We start from the raw sequence: 10879 nt of genomic DNA on the forward strand, positions 1-10879 counted from the left end.
ATGAAGTACTGGTTAACAAACACTTACCCATGCGTTACTCCACCCAAGCAGCATAACTAGTGGCATTGATTGAAGTTCTCCATGCAGCAAAAGGATGTGCAGTGACAATATATTCAGATTCAGCATACGTAACCACTATGGTGCATGCTGAACTATCCAGATGGAGCAGGAGGGGGTTCAGGAGGCCATATGGGTCCCCGGTACAACATACAGAGTTAGTTACTAAATAAATTAATTGAAGCACTTGCAGAACCATCTGTAGTAGCCCTAGTTAAGTGCCAGGCACACACACACAATGTGATGAAATATCTTTGGGAAATGCAGCCGCAGACACAGCGGTAAAAGAGGCAGCATATCTTCCCATACCAATGAGCGTAGTGTCATGACCTATAGAACACGCCCCTTTTGGGCTTCCTGGTCCTTGTCACAACGGGGCTTGCACTCCCTGGTACTCCCAACATGGCCGTCCAGCGTGAAACGCCATTCTCGCTCTACACGTTGGACGTAGCGTATTCTATTAATAGACCACGCCCCTGTGGCTCCGCGCGTCTCAATGCTATTGCGAAGTAGTGATCAGACGTGTGCTCCGTAGCTCGCTGTATTGCTTCCCTGATTTCTGACCCTTCTAATTCCATTCCTAGCCCCTCTCCTTTCTTTCTTGCTTCCTGGACTCGTGTGCCGAGTAGTGCACTGTCATGATACCTGCCCCCGGAGCACCAGGACCGGCCCAGCACCCCCGGAAGCAGGCATCATGCCCTCGGGAGGAGTCTCAGCAGCCCCAAGTAGGGGCCCTGTGGACTCAGTCCTGGCGCCTTTGGCGCCAGGCTCATATTGGACAACAGTCCTGGCGCCGAAGGCGCCAGGCTCATAAAAGATGACTTTGTGTTTAAAGGTGCTTGGTGTAAACTTACCTGATGCAGACCATGCTGCAATAGCCGGGCCATCTTGAGGCCAGAACTACTTTTCCTGTGGGACTCTTTTACCACCGGGTGTGGTCGGGGAAGGATACATACCTGATTGGAGGAAGGACACATTCCAGGAACTTCTTCCAAGGCTATTTAAACCACACCCGATCAGCCACACGTGCTTCGCGTTGTTCTGCTGGACGCTCACCGTGTCTGCTCCTGCATCTTGACTTCTTCCACGCCTGCCAGCATCCTGATCACCTGCAGAGGAATAGAACAAGAGAACAGAAGAAGGAAAAGACCTTACCTGTTAAATCTGCAACCTGGAGACATTTCGCCAACGATCCTGAAAAGGAAGACATTTATTTTAAAAACTCATCGCATTGACTGCTGCAGCGCTGCATTTACTCACCTTTACAGGGCGCCTCCATCAGCAGCGACCATCCGGATCCACAGTCGCTCCCCAGCACCTAGGGAGAAAAAGACAAGAACAAAGGTGAGAGAAAGAAGGGAGAAGGGAAGCTAAGACTCCATGTTAAGACTTACCTGTTGGGTCATTCCCTTTTCATTTCGGGTCCGCGCCGCATCCAGGCAGTTCCAGACCCCGGCCCCTAAGGGGAAAAAGACATCAGCGTTAATGGGCAAATGAAAAGACATTATCAAAACGCTCATTAAAGACTTACCTGATTTCCGCAAGGATTTCACCTTTCATCTCGGGTCGGTGCCTGTTCCCCGGCATTCCGTACCCCGGCCCCTATGGGGAAAAAGACATTAGCGTTAGAACATTAACGCATGGACACAAGGGGAACCATTAATCAAAAAACTTACCTGGAAGCCAAGCAAGTTTGCTTCTCACCAATCCGAAAATCCAGTGAAGCAACTGGATATCTACGCGCCCCTGCATCAGAGGCAGGATGGAGAGCTCGCCCTTCCAGACCCTAAGGTGAGCTGTTGCGCTGAATCACAGAGGGGTGTCAAGGAGAGTGAGAGGGGAAAGAGGGAGACCAATTACTTACCCCGCACACCCTTAATCCCCTATTTTCGCCTACAGAAGGGTACTTCAGCGAGCCAGGCAAGCAAGAGTTGGGGGGCCTGGTCCAGTCCATCTTCCGAGTCCTGCGCACCACCCTGGAAGAGGCCACCGCAGCGCAAACCAGGCCGGCGCCTCCGTGGGAGTCAGGTGAGCATTACAGAACGCGAAGCCTTCCTACAAAATCCCACCCAGGCGCTATGGAAATGTCTGAGACTGATCAGTTGGCCCAATTACTGGGGGAATTACGGGCCGAAGTACATGCCTCTCGGCAGGAGACTAATGCCCTCAGAAGGGAACTAATAGTATCAAAAGAAAGAACTGATGACCTGGCCAGACAGCTTTTGCAGAGTCAAGCTGGACAGACTCCTCTACCCGGTTCCGGAGGGAACCCCGCTCCTGTGGTTTCCAGTAATCCTGTGCAGATAAATCTACCTGGAAACATGCCGCTGGCCCCACCCGAACGCTTTGCTGGGGACCCTAAACGATTCGCCGTATTCATGAATCAGTGTCGTTTGCACTTCCTGTGCAAACCTGGGGCCTTCCCTAATGATCAGACCAAAGTAGCCTTTGTTTTGTCATATCTCAGCGGCTGCGCTGCCGACTGGTCAGTTCCACTGGTTACTCGAGATGACCCAATTCTCCGTGATTTTCAGGGATTTCAAGCAAGCATGGAAAGGTTATTTGCTCGACACTTACAGGGGCAGGCCCTGGATGACGAACTTCTCTCCCTGCGACAGGGCAATCAGGACCTCCTATCCTATATTGCAACCTTTAATAGACTGATTGTGGAATCGGGATGGCCTGAGGATAAAAGAGTCACGTTATTTTATCGAGGTCTACGTGGAGAACTTAAAGATGTCTTGGCCCAAGTTGTAAATCCGCCTCAAGAGTGCACAGAGTATATAGACTTAGTGGTCCAATTGGATCACAGACTTCAAAACAGGAAAGCAGATCGGTCCAGGTTAGAAAACCGGGTGTTGGTCAAGACCCACGCTAACCCCAAGGGTGTTGATGTCTCTGAGCCTATGCAAATTGGAGGGGTTAAAGGACCTTTAACTCAAAAGGAACGTGAAAGGAGGAGACAGTTAAAATTATGTCTTTATTGTGGGAACTCAGAACACTTCCTACGAGACTGCCCGGCAAAACCGCCCAGAAAGGCAGTGGGAGCCGCTGATAAAAACCTCGAAGACTCTGTTTCGGGAAACGCCTCTGCCCGACAAGCGTAGGGGTCCGCTTGCCGAGCTTGAAAACTAACTCTCAGACCTCGCATTTCATCGTGCCAATGGTCCTCGTAGATCCGGAACAGCCTAAGCGCATGCATGCAATTAAGGCATACATCGATAGTGGGGCTATTGGAAACTATGTGGATCGAGAATTGGTCTCTAGGATAAACCTCCCACTCAGTCCTAAAACCAGCAGAGATGTCATCACCACAGTCGATGGAACTGAAATTGCCTCTGGACCGGTAACTCACTCCACTACTGAGGTGACTCTTATTGGTCCTGACGGCCATCGGGAGGCAGTTGTGTTTGATGTAATAAAGGCTCCACAGTTTCAGGTTATTCTTGGAATCCCTTGGTTAGAGACACATAATCCTCGAATTGATTGGCGAGCTAAGAGAATAACTTTCCCGGAGTGTGCACAAACCTGTTACCCAGAAAACCCGAAGATTCATTTAGCATCTATAACCTCTGCCTCCATGCAATTACCTCCGGAATACCAGGACTTCCAGGACGTCTTCCAAAAGGAACAGGCAAATACTTTACCTCCTCACCGATCGTACGATTGCCAAATCGATCTGGTGCCAGGTGCACAGCCCCCTTGTAGCAGGATTTATGCCCTTACCGAACCTGAGAACCTGCATTTGAGACAATATTTGGATCAATACCTAGCCAATGGTTTTATTCGCCCGTCAAAGTCCCCGGCATCCTCGTCTTTGTTCTTCGTGCCGAAAAAAGAAGGCGACCTTAGAACTTGCATCGACTACCGCGCATTAAACCAGATAACGGTCAAAAACCGTTACCCTTTGCCTCTGATCCCTGAACTCCTTGACCAAGTGAAGGATGCCTGCATATACTCCAAGTTAGATCTCCGGGGGGCTTACCATCTGGTACGAGTAAAGGAAGGCGACGAATGGAAAACCGCCTTCCGCACAAAATACGGACTATTCGAATACCAGGTGATGCCTTTCGGGTTGTGCAACGCGCCTGCAGCTTTCCAGTTCTTCATGAACGATGTCCTCCGGGAACTCATCGATGTTTGTGTTGTCGTATATATCGATGACATTCTGGTGTACTCCTCTTCGGAATCTGATCACAAAAAGCATGTCCGGGCCGTCCTTGAGAAATTACGCCAGCATAAACTGTTTGCTAAGCTGGAAAAGTGTGTTTTCCATACCACCGAGGTTGAGTTTCTCGGATTCATCCTGACGCCAAAAGGGGTCCAAATGGACTCAAGAAAGGTGGAGGCCATCCTTAAATGGCCATCTCCTAGTTCGGTGAAAGGGGTCCAAAGCATGCTTGGTTTTGCCAATTTTTATCGCAGATTTATCCCAGAATTTTCGCGTGTGGTACAACCCATCACAACACTCTTACGGAAAAATAAACGTTTTGAATGGACCAAGGAAGCGGAACAGGCCTTCCAGGAATTAAAAGCAAAATTCACCTCTGCACCTATTTTGAAGCACCCGCGTCCCGATCTCCCATACATAGTGGAAACTGATGCATCCAGTTTAGCCATGGGAGCTGTACTGTCTCAGAGAGACCCTGAAACCAACCAACTACATCCTGTAGCATTCTGGTCCAGAAAGTTCTCACCGCCTGAGGTAAATTATGCAATTACCGATAAGGAATTATTGGCCATTAAGTCCGCCTTTAAGGCTTGGCGGCATTATCTTCTTGGCGCCAGGCACACCATCACTGTGATCACTGATCACCGGAACTTACAATACTTGAAGACTTCCAAAGCACAATCGTCACGTCAGCTCCGATGGGCGTTGTTCTTTGCTGAGTTTGATTTCGTAATCACTTACCGTCCCGGCAGTAAGAATGGCAAAGCGGATGCTCTATCTCGAATTGGAATGGGAGAATTGGACACTACTTCAGAACCTGTACCAATCATTCCCGAGCAAAGAATTTTGGGATTAACCTCACTACAAACCTTAGAGGACATTCAAGCACGTGTAAAAGAACTCATGGACGCTACCGCAGTACAGGATTGGATCCAAAAGGGGTCTTACTTTTCGGTCAACAATGGCCTACCTTACTTCCAAGGACGTTTATTTCTACCAGAAAAAGAATTGCAAGACCTCGTTATTTCCCGTCACCATGATGCCCTGATGGAAGGACACCCTGGCATTGCCAAGACGGAGGAAAAAATTAAACGACAATTTTGGTGGCCTTCCTGGCGCAAGGATATTAAGTCTTTTGTGATGTCCTGTGGAGTTTGTGCCCAAAACAAAGGCCAAAAGACAAAACCCGCCGGCCTTCTTCAGCCTTTAGACATTCCACCAGCGCCTTGGCACACTTTATCACTAGATTTTATCACGGACCTGCCCCCTTGTAACGGATACAATACCATTCTGGTTGTGGTGGACCTATTTTCAAAAATGGCTCATTTTATCCCGTTGAGAGGGTTACCTTCAGCTGCGGTCCTTGCCAAAGAATTCCTTGAAAATGTTATCCGTTTGCATGGATTCCCGTCCATATTAGTCTCCGACCGGGGAAGCCAGTTTATTTCCCATTTTTGGAAAAAGTGTTGTCAACTAGCACAAATCGACGTGAGACTCTCAACCAGCCACCACCCACAGACCGATGGTCAAACGGAGAGAACGAACCAGACCCTTGAACAATACCTACGGTGTATGTTGCACCAATCAGAGGGTAACTGGAAGGATTTGTTATGGGTGGCTGAATATGCGTACAATAACTCGGTGCACTCTGGAACTGTAACGCTCACCTGATTCCCGTAGAGGCGCCGTTCTTGACTGGGCGTATACCGTATCTTCTAAGGTGATGTGTAACACACGGCTGGCTCTTTGGGCTGGACCCCTGTGCACTGTATGTCTGACTTGAAGGGTAAGGTGTCTGCAGATAGAAAATATGGGATTAATGAACTGGGTTATTGAATGTCTCTCTCTTCTTCCCTTTCTCTTCTCCTGTAGGACCCCAAAGGTTAACGCGCTCACCTTAAGTAAGTGAACGCCGTGCTCTCCATCTGCTTCGGAGCAGGGTGCTGAAACCAGTTTCCTCACTGGATAAGGGAAGCAGGCCTCTTGACTTCAGAGGACTGCTGTCCGTCGTTTTCTTCACGCACGGTAAGTTTCGAGTAATTCAAATGTCTTTAAAAGTCTTTAGTAATGTTGTATCTTGTTTTGCAGGGTTCCGGCGATGGCGAAGATGGAGCCCGTGTGATGAATAGAAGCGCCTTGAAGCACGTAAGTAAGCGCTTGCTGCCTGCTTCACGGCGCGCTCTAACTGTCTTTTTCCTTTGCAGGTATAAGTTCGGAGTGGCTGCAGGGTGCCGGAATTCCCACTGGGTTAGATGCGAAAGGAGTAATGGCTCGTGAGTATTTAAGTTCGCCAAAGTCTTTAAACGCACCTTGTTTTATCTTTCAGATGCGGGATGCAGCGCCGAAGGCCTCCGGAGCGTGCGCAGAATTGGTAAGCTTTTGTCTTCAGATGCCGGAATGCAGTGCGAGGCGTTGATGACAGCCGATGGATCAGGTAAAAGGAGTGCTGTCACTGAAGACCGTAATGCTAACCTGTTCTTTCTTGCCTTTATAGGTGTTGCTGAAGACTGGATTCAGGATGGTAAGCCTTTTTCCTTAGGCCCAGGATCAGATGCAGAAGACACGATGAGCGTTCTGCTGCAGAGGATGCAGAATAACACAAAGCAAGATTCATCCATCGGGTGTGGTTTAAATAGCCTCCTGTAGTGCTTAGGTGTCTCCTTCCACAGCCACGCCTAGGAAAGAAAAGAGTCCCTGCTTTCCAGAAGAGTTCCAGGGTTCTGAACCTAGGGAGTGGCTCCTGCCCCACCCAACAGGAAAAGTAGTCCCGAACAGAAGAGGATCAGAGGCTCAACTGGCAGGTAAGTAAGCAGCATGGTCTGCCGCAGGTAAGTCCACCCAAGCATTATGAGCCCGGCGCTTCCAGCGCTGGGACTGGGCACATTTATGAGCCTGGCGCCACCGGCGCCAGGACAGAGTCCAAAAGGTCCCAATTGGGACCGGCTGGCGCTCGGAACCTGGGTTATGGGTCTGCTTCCAAGGGAGTTGGGCAAGTCCTGACCTCTTGGAAGCAGAGATCATGACAGTACCCCCCCTCAAGGCCCCTCCCAAACCGGGCTTCTCCGGGGGTTTGGGTTTGTCAGGAAATGTTCGATGAAATTTTTTGATTAGGCGAGGAGCGTGGACATATTCAGCAGGTTCCCAGGATCTCTCTTGGGGGCCGTAGCCTTTCCAGTCAATTAGGTAAAATAGTTTAGATTTGGAGATCTTGGAGTCCAGAATGCTTTTGACTTCAAACTCGAGTTCTCCATCAACTAGGATAGGTTTTGGAGATTAAGTTAGTCGGGTTTGCGGTTGCACGGGTTTTAATAGAGAGACGTGGAAGACCGGATGAATCTTCATGTGCGGGGGCAAGTCCAACTTGACCGCTACTGGGTTTACTATGGTAGTGATGGAATAGGGACCAAGGTATCTTGGGTTGAATGTACGTGGCCCTTTTAGAGGTAGATATTTGGTAGATAACCAGACTTGATCCCCTACTTGATATTGAGGGGCTTCCTTCCGATGTTGATCTGCTCCTTTCTTGTATTGTTCTTTAGCCCTTTGAAGGTGAGAAACAGCTTCCTTAAAGGCTTGGGTGATTGTAGCATGCAGGTATTCTACTGCTGGTGTTTCAAGATCTTGGAGGGGATCCAACTCCGAGGTTCGAGGGTGACTGCCGTATAAAAGAAAAAACGGGGTTTTCCCAGTTCCCGAATGGACAGAGTTATTGTAGGCATATTCGGCTATCCAAAGTATGTCTTTCCAAGTTTTTTCAGTTTGTTGCAGCATGCAGCGTAAATACTGTTCCAGAGTTTGATTGGTCCTCTCGGTTTGTCCGTCGGTCTGAGGGTGGTGACTGGTCGATAGTCTCACATCAATTTGAGCCGACCGACAGCAACTTCGCCAAAAATGAGAAATAAATTGACTACCACGATCCGATATTAGAACCGAAGGAAAACCGTGCAGTCGGACGATGTTTTCCAGAAATTCACGGGCCAGAGTTGCTGCTGTTGGCAAGCCTTTGAGCGGAATGAAATGCGCCATCTTGGAGAATAAGTCCACGATTACTAGAATCGTATTGTATCCGGAGCATGGAGGTAGATCGGTGATGAAGTCCATAGAAAGCGTATGCCAAGGGCGAGGTGGGATGTCAATAGGGCGTAAGAGGCCTGCTGGTCTTTCCTTTTGACTCTTGTTTTGGGCGCATACTCCACAGGACATTATAAAGTCTCTGATATCTTTTTTCCAAGACGGCCACCAGAAGTAGCGCTTGATCTTTTCTGAAGTCTTGGTCATACCGGGATGTCCTTCCATTAAAGAATCGTGATAACAAGAGATTACTTTTTTCTGTAAATCTGTGCTGGGCAGGTATAATCGTTCTTGGAAATACAACAAGTTGTCCTTTACTGCAAAGTCCTTTCCCTTTAAAGGCCAATTCTGTATGTCTGCTGGAGTTACAAGTTGCCTGGCTTTATCCTTAACTTCCTCTATGGATTGTGTGTTGATTACACCCAGGATTCTTTGTTCGGGAATGATAGGTACAGGTTTAGGGTTGATCAAGTGTTCTTCCACTCCCATTCGAGAAAGGGCATCGGCTTTACCGTTTTTTGTACCGGGTCGATAGGTAATTATAAAGTCAAATTCGGCAAAGAATAATGCCCAACGAAGTTGTCTAGAGGATTGGGCTTTTGCAGTTTTCAAATATTGCAGGTTTCGGTGATCCGTAATCACAGTAACGGTGTGTCGGGCCCCCAGCAGATAATGCCGCCAAGCCTTAAAAGCAGACTTGATAGCCAGAAGTTCCTTGTCAGTAATCGTGTAATTGATTTCAGGAGGCGAGAATTTGCGGGACCAAAATGCCACAGGATGCAACTGATTGGTTACCGGGTCCTTTTGTGATAGAACTGCCCCCATGGCAAGGCTTGAAGCATCAGTTTCCACGATGTAGGGGAGTTCGGGGCGAGGGTGTTTTAAGATTGGTGCAGAGATAAATTTAGTCTTCAAATCCTGGAAAGCTTGTTCCGCCTCGGTAGACCATTCAAAACGTTTGTTTTTCTTTAACAAGGCAGTGATGGGCTGGACTATTCGAGAAAATTCGGGGATAAACCTACGGTAAAAGTTAGCGAAGCCTAACATGCTTTGCACACCTTTTACGGAGGATGGTGATGGCCATTTGAGAATTGCATCGACCTTCTTTGAATCCATACGTACTCCGCTAGGTGATAATATGAATCCCAAGAATTCAACTTCAGTCACGTTGAAAACACATTTTTCCAACTTAGCGAAAAGTTTGTGTTGACGCAATCTTTCGAGGACCATTTTTACGTGTTTCCGATGTTCAGATTCCGATGAAGAATAAACGAGGATGTCGTCAATGTAAACAACAACACACACATCTATGAGCTCTCTGAGGACATCGTTCATAAAATATTGAAAGGCGGCCGGGGCATTGCAAAGTCCAAAGGGCATGACCTGATATTCAAATAGCCCATATTTGGTGCGGAAGTGTAACGCTCACCTGATTCTCGCAGAGGCGCCGGTCTTGACTGGGCGACTACCGTACCTTCAAAGGTGATGTGCAGAACCCGGTTGGCTCTTTGGGCTGGACCTCTGTGCCCTGTATGCCTGACGTGCAGAGTAAGATGTCTGCAGATAGAAAATACGGGGTTAATGAACTGGGGTTATTGGGGTGTCCCTATCTCTTTCCCCTTCTCCTCTCCTGTAGAACCCCACAGGTTAACGCTCTCACCTTAGGTAAGTGAATGCCGAGCTCTCCATCTGCCTCGGGGCAGGGTGCTGTAACCAGTTTCTTCACTGGATAGGTAGCGCAGGCCTCTTGACTTCAGAGGACTGCTGTCCGTCGTTTACTGCACGAACGGTAAGTTTCGAGTAACTCAAATGTCTTTAAAGTCTTTAATAATGATGTCTCTTGTTTTGCAGGGTTCCGGCGATGGCGGATGACGGGCTGAAGTGAGTTGAAGATGGAGCCCGTGTGATGGATAGAAGCGCCTGGAACCACGTAAGTAAGCGCTAGTTGCCAGCTTCACGATGCGCTCTAACTGTCTTTTTATTTTGCAGGTACAAGTTCGGAGCGGCTGCAGGGTGCCGGGATACCCACTGGGTTAGATGTGGAAAGGAGTAATGGCACGTGAGTATTAAAGTTCCCCAATGTCTTTAAACGCACCTTGTTTTGTCTTTCAGATGCGGGATGCAGCGCCGACGGCCTCCGGAGCGTGCGAAGAGTTGGTAAGCTTTTGTCTTTCAGATGCCGGAATGCAGTGTGAAGACCTCCGGAGCGCACGAAGAGTAGGTAAGCCTTTGCCTTTCAGATGCCGGAATGCTAACCTGTTCTTTCTTGTCTTTATAGGTGTTGCTGAAGACTGGATTCAGGATGGTAAGCCTTTTTCCTTAGGCCCAGGACCGGATGCAGAAGACACGATGAGCGTTCTGCTGCAGAGGGTGCAGAATAACGCAAAGCAAGATTCATCCACCGGGTGTGGTTTAAATAGCCTCCTGTAGTGCTTAGGTGTCTCCTTCCATAGCCACGCCTAAGTAAGAAAAGAGTTCCTGGTAAGAAAAGAGTTCCTGCCTTCCAGAAGAGTTCCAGTGTTCTGAATCTAGGGAGTGGCTCCAGCCCCACCCAACTGGAAAAGTAGTTCCAAACAGAAG

The sequence above is a fragment of the Ambystoma mexicanum genome, chromosome 9 (assembly GCF_040938575.1).
Source record: "Ambystoma mexicanum isolate Mex_15411 chromosome 9, UKY_AmexF1_1, whole genome shotgun sequence".
Classification (NCBI taxonomy): domain Eukaryota; kingdom Metazoa; phylum Chordata; class Amphibia; order Caudata; family Ambystomatidae; genus Ambystoma; species Ambystoma mexicanum.